The sequence below is a fragment of the Somniosus microcephalus genome, chromosome 18 (assembly GCF_052327205.1).
Source record: "Somniosus microcephalus isolate GS21.2 chromosome 18, FLI_Smic_1.0, whole genome shotgun sequence".
In the NCBI taxonomy this organism is placed as follows: Eukaryota; Metazoa; Chordata; class Chondrichthyes; order Squaliformes; family Somniosidae; genus Somniosus; species Somniosus microcephalus.
Genome location: NC_141004.1, coordinates 53,602,279 through 53,616,343, shown reverse-complemented (window position 1 = coordinate 53,616,343; position 14,065 = coordinate 53,602,279).

The window sequence follows — 14,065 nt, the reverse complement described above, 5'->3', positions numbered from 1 at the left end:
GGGGAGGGTGGCTTTCGATGGTCCTGTGGGAGAGTAAAGGCATGAGTAAACTCACTTTTGATGTTCGGACAAGATCATTGAAGCATTTGCGACACTGGAGCCAGGTGCGTCCACACAGCGATCTTGTGCTGACCTCCTCGGCTATCTCCAGCCAGGCTGCCTTCGTCTGTTGAGGAGGCTTCCTGTGGCCATCGACAGGGAACAGAATGTCCCTGCGCCCTCTTACTCCCTCTACAAGAGCTTGCAGGGAGTTGTCATTAAATCGAGGAGCAGCCTTCTTGCCTGTGGCAGTGCTCATGGTGATCCTAGCCCTTTCCAGCAGCAACAGCAATGAGAAATGAGAGGCTGAGGCTACATGGAGCCCTTAAAAACAAGTGCAGCAGAGACCGCATCAGTGCAGACCAACAGACCCGCTGCAACTCGTTGTAGCAGGCAGCGTGCATGATGGGGCTAAGTGGACACTGGGATGGGCTGAAACCGGCAGCGGGTCCGAGACCCACCCAGCAGGCAACCCAACTCCATCAAAATCGAGCCCGATATTTCAATAGACACTGTTTGCTGAGTAAATAGACTGTTTGCCATACATTCTGCCCTGCCTCGACAGTGGGGTCAATACTTACTTTATAAATGATATTTCAATCAAATCCTTGTTGGGCGTATTAGGCACTTAGCATGTTAAGAGTGAATAGATAATTGTGCAGCTGTTAAGAGTGCATGCTTATTGAAAACAAGGATCTTTATAGCAAAGACGACCTTGTAGTTCCATGTGTTTACTGAGAGTATAAGAACATTAACTGGAAAAGGTATGAACTAGTTAAATAGGTTTGTACTTACCCTGCAATGTTATAAACCTTCAAGTTGAACATGTGAAAAGGTAGTGATATCTGTTTTGGAGATTGGGGAGACATTTCCAAGTTTTTGGTCTGCTTCCTCAGGCAATGGAGTGGATTGGTAAGATTCCACAATGGTGAATTGCCTGCAGTCCAGGCTTAATTTAGGATTTCCTGTCATTCTCCATCCTATATTCACATTGCCCCACAGCACAAATACCCAGCACATACCCATTGTGAGAGAAACTATTTACAAAAAAGAAACTTAAAAATTAGTTTCTGTATTAAAGAACAAATACGCCAGCAGTGAGTTGAAGGGTGGAATTAAATCTTCAAGGCTTGGTGGACATTTATAAATAGTTTTCATGGTTGTGAGATTACAGTCCTGAAACTTATTCGAAAATTCTACTGCCATCTTAAATAATTTACTTCTGTTTAGTAATAATACTTTCTGTTATAGCAAAAAGAAAATATTAACTTGATAGATTTTTAATTTACATTGAAATCCTGGTATATGCAGAGGAATAGGACAGAAAAGTGTCTTGCTTCTTACTAGCCTTACACTTGAGGACCAGGGTGTGTGTAGGTGTGACTGTACAAAAATCTCCACACTTCATTTAATCTCCTGGGGTAGCAAATCAACACGCTGGTTTTCTGCCTCAAGGGATCTTGTCAGGAAATGGCAGCTCCTCTGCGTCTTGATTATGTCTTCGAGACAAGTGTCGGCTGCAGACCCTGACTGATGGCACTGCTTTGTTCCAGGAGCGGTTCCTGTGCTGCTGGGAATTGCTGGTCTTGTGATAGATCAGCAGTTGCTGCACTGTGCAGGAGCAGCGTCGGGTGAAAGGTCCATCCAGGACCAGAACTGAGAAGAGCGCTAAGGAGGGAGTGTGCCAAAGGAGAGTTGCTGGGCTGGAGGGGAAAAAGTGCTTTTATGAAGAGGTGAACAAGAGTGCCTCTGTGACCTTTTGGTGTGGGGGTTAAGGGGATGAGTGCCTCTGTGAACTGGGAGGGGCGTGAGAAGGAAAGTGCTTCTGTGAAGGACGGTGACTATTCACGTAGCTTTTGATGCCGCAGTGCTCTGCTTGATTTGTTGAATATGAATGGACCCATTTTAAAAAAAATGTAAAACTATCAATATTTTGAGATAAAACATACTTAAATGAACAAGATAACACATACATTGAGATTTGTGTTCATAGAAGTGGGGGCAGGATGTGGATGGAGAAGGTACAATTCTAAATTTTCTATTAATGTCCTTGGTACGATAGTGTTAGTAGTGCTGAATAATGAGCTGTAATGCAGCAAGTTGGTCATGCATTGTGCATGGAATAATGCACAATGTTGGGATTACATGCTGTTCAGGGCTTATTCCAGGTGTTTGCATAAGTGTTTCCTTTGTATACAAATGAGTTCAGTGCAGTTAACAGCTAAAAACTGTTCACTTTTGTGCACAGTATTGTACAATGTTTTATTTTGTACCCATACTGCAAGCTCCTGGTGCTGTGGAATCTGCTCCATTTATATTCATATACTCCATGGTGCTGGTGCTTGTTGATGCACAAGCGAACCCATTTTTTGGGGTAGGTCTCGGTACCTCTGGAGGCTGCAGCAGTACCACCTAGAACTTAAATGTGTCCGCTGTGGCTCAGTTGGTAGCACTCTCACTTCTGAGTCAGAAGGTTGAGAGTTCAAGTCCCACTCCAGAGACTTTGGGGGGGGGGGGGGGGAATTTGGTTGACTTGCGCCTCCCGTTAGTGCCCTAAGAGGGCGCTAATGGGGCGCAAAGCAACTAGCGCCTGTGCATGGCGCCGCCAATGTCTCCCGCGAAATTCAGCGGGAGGTTAACGGCAGCAGTAACCGTTTGCGCCCTGTGGTGCTGTGCCTCCGGTGATGACGTCATCACCATGCGCAGCACCCCGGGTGCGATATTTGGCAGCGCCCCCTGACTTACTGCCAGACGCTATGTCCGACAGAGTCAGGAGGGGCTACTTGTGGCCGGGGCGGCGCAATTTAAAGGGGAGGTGCCGGGTGGCCATTGTTGTTGCTGGCCACCTGCCAGCACCTGCCCCCGTTGCCGTTCCCAGGCCTCCTGTGCAGCCCCCCCCCCTCCCCCGTGGGGTGCTGGCTGCGCTCAGTGAGCCCGGCACTTCTCTTGAGTGCCGGCTTCTTTTGTCAGAGCTCCGATCCCTGGTGGGCCCTGGGTTGCGCTGCGCAAGGCCCCTCCCCTTTAATAAGGGAGGAAGGCCTGCAGTACCTCGTCGCGGCATGTAGCGCTGTGATATTCACTCGCAGCGCCCCAAGAGGGAGGTGGGACGCGTCCAGTAGCGCCGCGCCTCCCTCTTTGGGTGCTACCAGTGAATTTTGGGTGCGGGGACGCTAATTTTTTTGAGGCACTTAAAGTAGCGCCCCGGCAAAGTTAGCGCCCCAAAGGGGGCGCGATCCAATTTTTCCCCCTTAGCACTGAATCTAGGTTGACACTCCAACACAGTACTGAAGGCGTGCTGCCTTTCAGATGAGGCGTTAAACTGAGGCCCTGTGTTTCCCCCTCGGGTGGATGTAAAAGATCCCGTGGTCCTATTCGAATAATAGCAGGGAAGTTTTCCTGGTGTCCTGGCCAATATTTCGTCCTCAACCAACATCATTAAAACAGATTACCTGGTCATTATCACATTGCTGTTTGTGGGACCGTGTGCACAAATTAACTGCCGCGTTTCCTACATTACAACAGTGACTACAGTTCAAGAAAGTACTTCAGTGGCTATAAAGCGCTTTGGGATGTCCTGAGGTCGTGAAAGGTGCTATATAAATGCAAGTCTTTTTTGCTGCTGAACCACCATTCACCGCGCCCCAGGGAACTGCACAATATCATCCCTTAACTATTCAAAATCTAGAATTGCTGGAGGTTTTAATGGCAGGGGAAGAGAGCTAAAGTCTGCCAGAGTGAGGAGAATGATTGCTCAGCACAGTGAGGTGCTTCAGTGCGCTGGTTGAGGAAAACATTTCTTGGAGGCTGATTTTTTTTTTCCCTTCTAAAGCTTGGACAACCAAGAAGCTCGTGGAGAACATTTACATGAATAGATCTTGACATTTATATGAAGTTGTATGCAGTATCTTTTTTTAAGTGGTTCCACTCTGGATTTCACTAATAATTTGCTTTTTTTTTCTCTCACCTTTCTCTGCTTCTGCCTGGCTGATTCCAAAACTGAACTGCTGCCTGTGTCCATCTTATTTACCACTGGATTTCAGGTATGTGTCATCTCGTAAAAATTAAAGAGAAAAACTAAATATGTGGAGTACATTTTTAACAGCTGGTCTAGGCGAATGTTTCTGAAAAGGCACATTATTCATAAAAGCATAGGACTCATTTCTCATTCATAATGCATTGAAATGCTTGGCGTGCGAGATCCTTTAATATTGCTATATTTGTCTTTGATTACTGAGGTGTGAAACTATGTAATATTATAAATGTATTGGTTCACTATTACACAGCACCATATCACCATATTCCATCCATGAAGGTGGAAACTAGTTTTTTTTGTTGGCGCTCTGGAGAGTGGATCTTTGGAAGCGAGCAGCAAGGTCAATTGGCAATGTTTGAGAGTATTTTCTGTTTGCGTTAATTCTGTTGTTTCTGGTTTCCCTACCAAATTGAAAACACACCCTTTTATTGGGATGGGCTCCACATTGATCTAAAATGTGTTCAAGCACAATTGTATTTTATTTTCCCAAATCTTGCTATGTTCTAAATTACAGTACCAGCCTTGTGCTATAATCTCAATATAAGTTAAAGACCTGTTGGAGACAGATGATGAGAAATCCGTACCTCACCTGGCACATTACTGTTCATTATTGGACAAATGAGTGGGTGGCTAGTAAAATCATTACCAGCACAGATATGTAAAATTGCAGGGACTTGTCAGCAATTTACACAAGAATGCATTTCTGGGAAAATTCTTGACATTAATTTGAAGTGAAATGAACTGTACTTTTTATAGCCCCTGAATATTTCAGTTGCACTACACACAAACTACTTTATCTCTGTAAAACAGAAAATCTTGTCACATGTCACCAGGTATCTTTTGTGTAACAGCCCAGAACTATCTGATAGGCAATCTGTCTATTCTCCAATCTCGGTCAATATCTCTGAATTCTCTCTGCCCCTCCCACCGACTCTCAATCTTTCTTGTCTTTATTTCATCAGTGCTCCTATGGTTATTGTTTCTCTGATCATTAGATCTCTGAACCTTGCTCTTTTTTCCTCCCAAACCCCAAATTTCTCATCCTGGGCATTTTTTCTTCTTCCAACATTGCCTTGGTGTTGAAATCCAGGCTCATTTCACATACATGCAAATTGACAAAAATGAGCAAAAGCTGATCTGGCTCCCAAAAAGCTGACGGCTCGCCATGTACTTATTATAACCTATGGCCTTGGAAACAAATAACTACATAGGCTTTGTAACTTAAGCTGTAGGTGTACACAACATGTGTACTTGCTGTGCACCCCACCCCCCAATACAAGGCCGAAAGATAGATACAACAACTCTTACTTGCATTTGTGTAACATCTTTAACATGCAAAATGCTAAGCCAGGGGAGATTGAAAGCTTGGGTGAAAAGATCGGTTTTGGGAAAGTTTTTAAAGGAGGAAAGCGAAATAGAGGTGAAGAGATGTAAGGTAGGAATTCCAGAGAGCAGGACTTGAAGCCTATGCCTCCAAGTGGGACGAAGTAAGGGGCGATGCACAGGAGCCAACGATATGGGAATGAGGAGTTTGCACAGTGAGTCATGGAGAAATATGAGGATGGGGATTGGAAAGGTAAGAGTGGAACCAGGCACGTGCAGTCCCACTGAGCTGGACAATGGGTTAGAGGCATTGGAGTAGAATTGTTGTGGTTGACTGTATCGAAGGCAGCAGAGAGGATGGGGAGTGATGATGCACCACAGTCACAGTTATCTGACCTCTCCAGAACCTGATTCATCTGAATCTTGTACAATGGTTTTGATAGCACTAGCACACATGAATGGTGCTTGTCTACAACTGAGGGAGTACATCTGTACAATGCGCTTTTCCTGGTCAAATTGTTAGGCTGATTTTGGTTGAGCATTTTCAGATGTGTGATAGTTGCAGTGAATGCCTTATTGTGCAGTGAAATTCAAAGACTGAGTAATTGCCACTCTCCATCTGTTCAACTCTACAATATACAGCCATCTCCTGAGGCCAGGTACTGAGAGTGCATTTATTAAAACAAATGTATTATTTGAAGTCTTTTTCACCCCCTTTTTTTAAAGTGGAATTTTAAATGTGGCGACCAACAGATCAAAAGAGATGCTTTCTCAACTTACCCACGTGTCTATTTAATCTCCTGCATTAGCTGCAACAGCTATGCAGCTTTTGATATTTAAAGCAAGGTTGAGTCATCCATTTCTGCTGAACTTGCTTCAAGCCATTCCCAGCACTCCTGTGGAGCAGAGGGAGCACAGCTAATAAAGAAGCACCTCTGGCTCTTTGAGAATTGAACGCGCCTGACACATTGAGCTCATGAGTAATTGTGCAGTGCTGACGTGAGTGAAAACCAACAAAAGTTCAGTCTTCAGCTTTTTCATTTTAACAAAAGATAATATTTCAACACCTTCTGATGTGTGTTTTTTAGCCTTGGCCCCTTTTGTTTGCATTATTGGTGGCAAGAAAGTTTGGTTGTTGTATCTTGCCCTTTTCTCATGCACAGAAAATGCATTCATGCCTCTGTGTTTTATTTATTTGGGAAGCTTGATAAAGGTCAAAGAGTTACAATAGAAACAGAGTTGTGAAATCTGACATTTCCCACTGCCTGAGAATCTGGGGACCATGGGCAAACCATTCCACTGTGCTATTTGGTTACTGCCCTTTGCTTTTCTTGGATGACTCAAGATCATGGGAAATGAGTGTGCTCCAGGCTTTTTCCCTTTGAAAGGTGTTGATGGTTTGACTGTGCAGCCTGGAGTATGCTATATGCAGAGTAGTAAAAATATAACTATCCCTTCTAAAGGCGCACACTTGTTTTTCCCCCCATGTTTTAAATGAGGGTGCTCCCCATATTGCTCTGGAGTATACTTCAAAATTATTCATTTAAAAACAATTATTGCTCTGGTTGTAAGGCACCTTCTCTAACCCAGCTGGTCCTGTTTCCCTTCAGATTATTTGGGATGATGGTGAGGGTTCCCTGTCTCTTGGTGCCCTTTGGGCAAGTGGATCAGAGTGAAGATGGGTAAGAAGGTGCAGCTGCCACCTGCTCACTCCCTCCCAACCCTCCTGCCTGATACTGAAAGTGGACAGCCTGAATGAAATGACAAGGCTATTATTTTGCTTGAAGTCAATTTCTCTATCTCTATATTTAAGGGTTTTGCATCCAGCAGTGTCTAGACACAAAGTATGCTAATTGAGTCAACTATGCACTTAAAAAAAACATCCAATCAAGACCAATATATATATATATAGGTCTATATTTGATGAAAATAATCTGTTAATTATCTCTTTATTAAAAACTGTTTTTATAGAGAGATAATTAACTATCAATTTGCTATAAAAGCAACCAATAGATAAATAGTCATTAACCTGAAAACAATCCATCAAATCCCTGGGGAAAAAAATGTCAATGACCTTTAGGCAGCCATATTGGTTCATCACCTGTAACACAATATGTCCCAAAAAACAAACACAAACCCACGGTCTGTTGAATAAAATACTTTGAGAATTACCCATCAAACTATCCATCTCCTATTATAATCGGTCCCACAACATCCCGACGCTTAGCCAGGTGCACATGACTCATAACATGCTCGACCTGGGGTCACTGTCCTGGCCATTGCCTATACAGGTAGACTATCCTTTATCCGCACTTCCGAAAACCTCTAAAAACCGAAAGTTTTTTCGTGGAGCGTAAGTCGTGCGCACAACATGACCCGAGTGGCGCCAAACATGACAGGAGTGGTCCGGGAGCTCTGCCTTTCCCTGTGAGCAGGGCAGAGGGTCACAGAGTTCCCTCCTGGGTAGGAGATTGCAGGCCGAGCCGGGCAGTGTGAAGGAGGTACCGGGAGAGTGAACCCAACAATATGGCGGCCCGTCCGATAGTTGCAGCGGCCCGTCCGATAGTCTTTTCTTCCCCCCCACCCCCCCCCGACCTGATTTGCGGGCCAGCTTAGCGTAGGAGTCAACCGATATCCGGCTTTCCCACAACTGGCGGCGGCAGTCGAGTCCCAGACCCCCGCTAAGTCAAGGAATTCAGAGACGGAGCAGGGGGAGCCGGAAACCTCGATCTAACGGCAGAAATCAGCAGCCGTTTTGTTAGGTTTTTTTTCCCCTAGCATTTTTTTTCTTCCCCTAGTATTTTTTTTAAACAGTCAGGCTGTGGAAAGAGTCTCTGTAGCTTAGCAACAGCTTCAGAGATGCTTCCAAGGCAGGGCCCGAGTGTTTACAAGCTGTTGCTAAGCAACAGTGTTTGTTGTCAGATACGGAGATGAAAACCTTCTGAAATCCGAAAACCGAAACACAGCTGGTCCCAAGGTTTTCAGATAAAGGATAGTCTACCTGTAATAATAAAAGCATATCTCAAACATTGGCAATTTGGTGTGTATCATTTGATGTGTATACTTTTAATGATTTTTCTGGCTCCTCAATTTCCAGGGTATTTGCTAACAGCAGGTGCCGTAACAATCGCCCCCTGCCTGGCAGTGACCAGTGCAGTTTGTGTGATTATGTCCTTACTGAGGAAGTGATGATCACAAGTTTGAGTGATAACCAAGTACTGTACTGAGTGAGGAAATTAGAATCAATGTATTTTAAATTGACAGCTTATTGGCAAAATTACAGTAACCATTCTGCAAATTAAAGAGCACTGTAGTTTTACTAAATGTGGATGGATTTGTTTTTCTCCCCTGTTGTTATGGAAATGCGATTTCTGGTGACGAACAGCAGTGCAAAGTGGTATTGAGCTGAAGCTGAATTGGTTTGGCGGGGTTGTAATGTTAGCTGAGATGCAGCTGCTGTGCAGTGTAACATTAATTACTATGTTTGCATGTGTTGAACATACTGAAGACTTAAGAATTTGAAACTAATCTGGGTTAGCACATGCATACAGCAAATGGGTCATTGAGGTCTTTCAACTGGCACATTTCGGTTGCTGTTGTGGAAATTAGAGTCAGATGCTACATCATTGACCAGTCTTGACTACAGTCGTGAGCTCATCACTGCTTCTGGCTCCAAGTACAATGGAGCCAAATTAAGATCAGTTACAGTCTCCCAGTAAAAGAAATTTAAATAATCAGCATGATTAGATCTGAATTGATCTTAATGCATCAGAATGGAGACCTTACCTTAACTTCCGTATCACCTGTGCTGTGAAAGAAAAATATTGTTGTACACTTGCTGCAAGTCACTATGCTGGTTGAAGAAATCCCTTCTGAATTATATTTATCAGTGTGTATTGTTGCAAGATACAGTATGTCTGTGGAATAAAACCTGATTCTTTTCACTACCTGCACATAAGCAAAAAAAAAACCTTTTTATTGTGTATCTAAGAAATATCCTAGAGCTTCGCATGTAGGGAAATCACTGAAGTGCAATGACTATGCAAGCAAACACGGCAACCATTTTACACATTAGATCCTACAAGCACCAGAGAGATGACAGACCATTTAATCTGTTTTGGTGGTGATGGTTGAGAGGAATATTTATTCAGACACAAGGGGAGTTCCCTGCTCTTTGAATAGCACCATACAAGCTTTACCTTTCATCTGAACCACTCACACAGACAGATGAGGCCATGGGTTAACTTCCCATTTCGTACTGCCTCAGAACTGCACTAATGTGTCAGCTTAGATTATGTGTCCAAGTCTTGGTGTGGGGCTTGAACCCATAATCTTCTGACTGAGTGCTACCAGCTGAGCCAAGCTGATAATGAGCAGCCACAACACATGGAAAATAAAATAACACACTTCCATGAACTCCATCTGCACGTGCACAGAATAATGAGTTGGAGTGTGTTAAAATGACAAAAGGTGTGGTGTTTCAGAGGGCGTTGATAAACTTCAAGCTTCTCTGATTGTTTGATCGTCTTTGAGGCCTACATTTCGACTTGATGTGTAATCCTCTTTACAGTGCACCACCGATACCGTTGGATTTTTAGACATATTTTTCCTTTGGTTGGTGTAAAGATAAGTTAATGTAAGCACTGCTTCCAGGCTTTCTCTTTTCCTGCCGAGACTCTGCAGTAAATGTAAGAAGCGTCCAGAGGAGGGATTCAGTGGAATGCTTGAGCACTTTTTAAACCTGGCTTCACACTACTGGAGCTCTACTTGACATGCTGTCAAGCTGAAGCAGCACGAGGCAGCTTCCCCCAAGGTGATCTCAACAGTCGTCTTCGGTTTCAGATCAGGATCTGTCTCTGGAGTGGAACTGCTGCCTTTGCATTGCTGAAACCACTTTGCACCAGCATGAAAATGGTCTATAATTGCGTAAATTGGGGGGGGAAAAAATCATCTCGGGCCAAGAATTATTTTCCTATCTGAATCCAAGAATAACATTGTCAGAAATTAAAACCAGGTATAAAAGCCAAATTAGTTTCATGAATTAGAGGGAGGCTTCATTTTCTTTGACATTTCTGATTTATAAGGGAAAAAAGAACGTGACTTTGCTATCAGATTTCCTTTTGGTAAGGCAGTTATTTTTGGCAGTTTACCTTCAGCTCCAGACTGAGCTGTGTAATCACTTTGGAGCCAGTCATGCTCTTGTTCTGTTTTTTCTTCACATGGTTCACTCTCCTGCGGTAATGATTACTTTGATATTTGGAACACATTTGTTAAAATCTGCAACATTTGTTAAAATCTGTCTCAATGGAAAAATAATTGAGATAGCCACCTAGTGGGATCACCCCATCAACTCCACTGCAGCAAGGTTTGGATGTATGGATACCAGTTTACTGACCTGCATGCTGTAATGTATGTACCTTTTAAGGCGGGGAACTACTTTTTACAGCTCATGTATACTGTAGTACCGGCAGTGACCACACCTGTATATAACGTTGAGTAGTAATCTGTACAGATCAGTTGCAGTCTGAGCCACGTTGAGTAAACACCGTTTGTACCGTTCTCCGCAGTCTGTGTCTGATTATACACGGACGTAACACATTCCAATCCACTATTTGCTGATGGGCTAATGGGGCCAACATTAAGCTCATTCTTATCCCACTGTGTTGTTTCCATGAGGAGCATGTTAACGATATTTCCTCCCAAACCAGGTAGCTTACTTTCCAAATGGATTACTATTTTATGAGGAAGTACTTCAGAGGTGTTGTAGCCCATTTACATTTCCCATTCTCTTGGGTCTAGAACCCCACATCCACTGAAGATGAGTAAGTCGTTGAAGGAAGTCTTCCCAGGGCTTGGTATGTGAACATTCCATGGAAGTAGCTCCTGATGCAGGCATGGTACTGCAGGAAACTTTGTGCTATCCGGAGGTGAGCTATCCGGCAATCTGGAGCCACCGGCAAAAATCAGCAGCCGTTTTTTATTCTTTTTGGTTTTTTTTGCTTTGTTTGAACAGTCAAGCTGTGCAAGGTCTGTAGCTATAGCAACAGCTTCAGCTACAGAGCTTTAGGGCCACACCCGAGTGTTTAGAAGCTGTTGCTAAGCAACAGTGTTTGTTGTCAAATATGGAGATAAGAATCTCCGTATCTCTCAACATTAACTCTGGAGAGTACGGCACTTTTTAGGTAACGGCAGCAGCTCGGTCCCGTGGGTGCCGGATAGCAAAAAGTTTCCTGTATCTCCCTACCATTATCAAACCATGATAAATGTCGGCCTAGGTTATGGGCTTAAGTCCCAGAATGGGGCTTGAACCCTTTACCTTTTTAACTTAAAAGAGAGTGTGCTACAAACAGCACCAAGGTGATGCACACACGCTCTTTTATGCACATGCTCTTGCGCACATGCTCTTAAGCACATCCCAGTACGACTGCCATGTCTTCCGTTACATAAGCAGTCCTTATGAAATTTTCAATTTTAAGTGTCCGTGCCTATCTATTACATTTGTAGTTGCCTGTGAATCCCATAGCTAGTGCTCTGATAGGACTTTCCAGGCTTCATAGACTTGGGTAACGTTCTATTTTTTAATTTACTTAATTATTTATAACTTATTAATTTATTTTCCCACTTCCGGGGCATTTTTTCACAAAATTGTCATAAGCCAATTTCCCTCCCAACCCCCGAAGCACTTAGTGTGCCTTTCCTCTCATACTTGTGTTTAAATCCCTTTGTGTCCTCACCCCTCTCCATGCTGCTAATGTGGAACTGTGTCCCTTTAAGGCAGTAAAATGTCATTGCTGTTAACTAAACATGATCTTGGGCCAATCCGGCATCGGTTACAAATGACATCTTCTGTGATTGTGGTGCACTTTCCCTCCTTGTCCTCCTTCTCTGCAGCTTCTAACTTGGTCGGCCACACCATCCTTTCACCACCCCACCCAAATGCCTCTCATCAGTTTTCCAGCTCGATGAGACTGCCCTCACTTAGTTCCACTATTCGATTGTAGCCAGAGCATTTACAGTAATGGCTTCTGTTCCTGATCCTGCATTGTTCTCTCGAGTCTCCCAAAGTTCTATCCATGGCCCCCTCTTCTTTTGGCGACATCATTTGAAGACATTGGGTCAGCTTCTATATGTATGCTGACGACATCCAGCTTTACCTTTTCACCACCCCTCTCGACCCTTCCGCTGCTTCTGTGTTGTCAGACTGCTTGTGCGACATTAGGTTTGGACAAGCTGCAATTTCCTCCAGTTAAATATTTGGAAGACCGAAGCCCTAGTCTTCAGCCCCAGCCACAAACTGTGTACACTTAGCACCGATTCCATCTCCCTCCTCGCCCACTGTCTCCGGTTGAACTTGATGGTTTACAACTTCTGCGTCCTATTTGAGCTGAGCCTCCGCCATTATATCCTCTCCAAAAGAAAGACCCCGAATTACACCTCTAACGTTACCCACCTCCCCCTTCGTTAAGACCTTTCTCTAAACATAGGAATAGGAGTAGACCATTCAACCCCTCCAGCCTCTCTGCGTCTGATGACCTCCTTGGGCTTGTTGTATCTGCGCAGTAAGTGTAGCTTGTTCTCTTGAAGCTCTGCGCTATTGTTCTGTAGCTAAATATCAAAGTGAACGTCAACCGGACTGCACAGGCTCCCAATTGCTCACTATTTGTTTTGAAAGCCAGGACTTAGAAAGATAAAATTACAATTGTGGTGTATGTGCCTTTAAGAGCCCCCTGTGTACTGTAATGCCGGTAATGGCCACTTGGGCTATATAAGCCTGTATATTGTCTTGTATCTGTTAGTTCACCTCCAGACTTTGTCCAGTAAACACCTGTAAACCAACTCCTGCATTCCGTGTCTTCATTAACACACGGATACAACAGTGGCGACAAATTGGAAATGGACTTACCTGCAATTCGGCAGCACCTCAAGGAGATCGATTCCTCAGACGAAGGAAGAAGAAAAAAAACCGTGGTTTCACCAGCTAGCCAGGCTGGTGGCAGGTACTGCAATAATCCTTCCTGGGCGGCGGGCTGGGGCTCAATCGGCTGGCTCTACAGCGGGGCCAAGCAGTGAAGGCGCAGGCAAACAAATACAAAGGGTGGAGCACTCGGGAGATGGCCAGCTCTGCAAAGCAGGTCGGCGTTCGGACCACGCAGAGGGCGGGGAAATTCCCAGAGAGTCCGGCGGGAACAAGTCTCTGACTATTAAAAATATTTGTATAAATAAAAACCGCGGAGAACAGCGTTGTCAGCAGCAACAGCGGCGGGAAAGCACGGGAGGCGCCATTTTTTTTTCAGCAAGGAAGAAAGGAAAGCGCGGGAGGCGCCATTTTTTTTTTAGGATGCCTAAGACTGGCAACATTACTACTTTCGATAGTGATGTAGAGGAATGGGCCACATATGTGGAAAGAGTGGAAGTATATTGCACAGCGAATGAAATAAAGGATGATAAGGCATCGGTACTTCTAAATCTAATGGGCGCAAGGACATACAGGCTGTTATGAAACTTAATCACTCCAGCCAAACCTATGGACAAGAATTTTAAGGAGATTGCTGATACCCTACACTGCCAATTCGGGGCAGGACTGGCAGATTCTCTACGAGACAAATTCGTCTGCGATCTCCTAAGTGAAGGAACACAAAAAAGGCTACTTTCTGAGAAAGATTTGACACT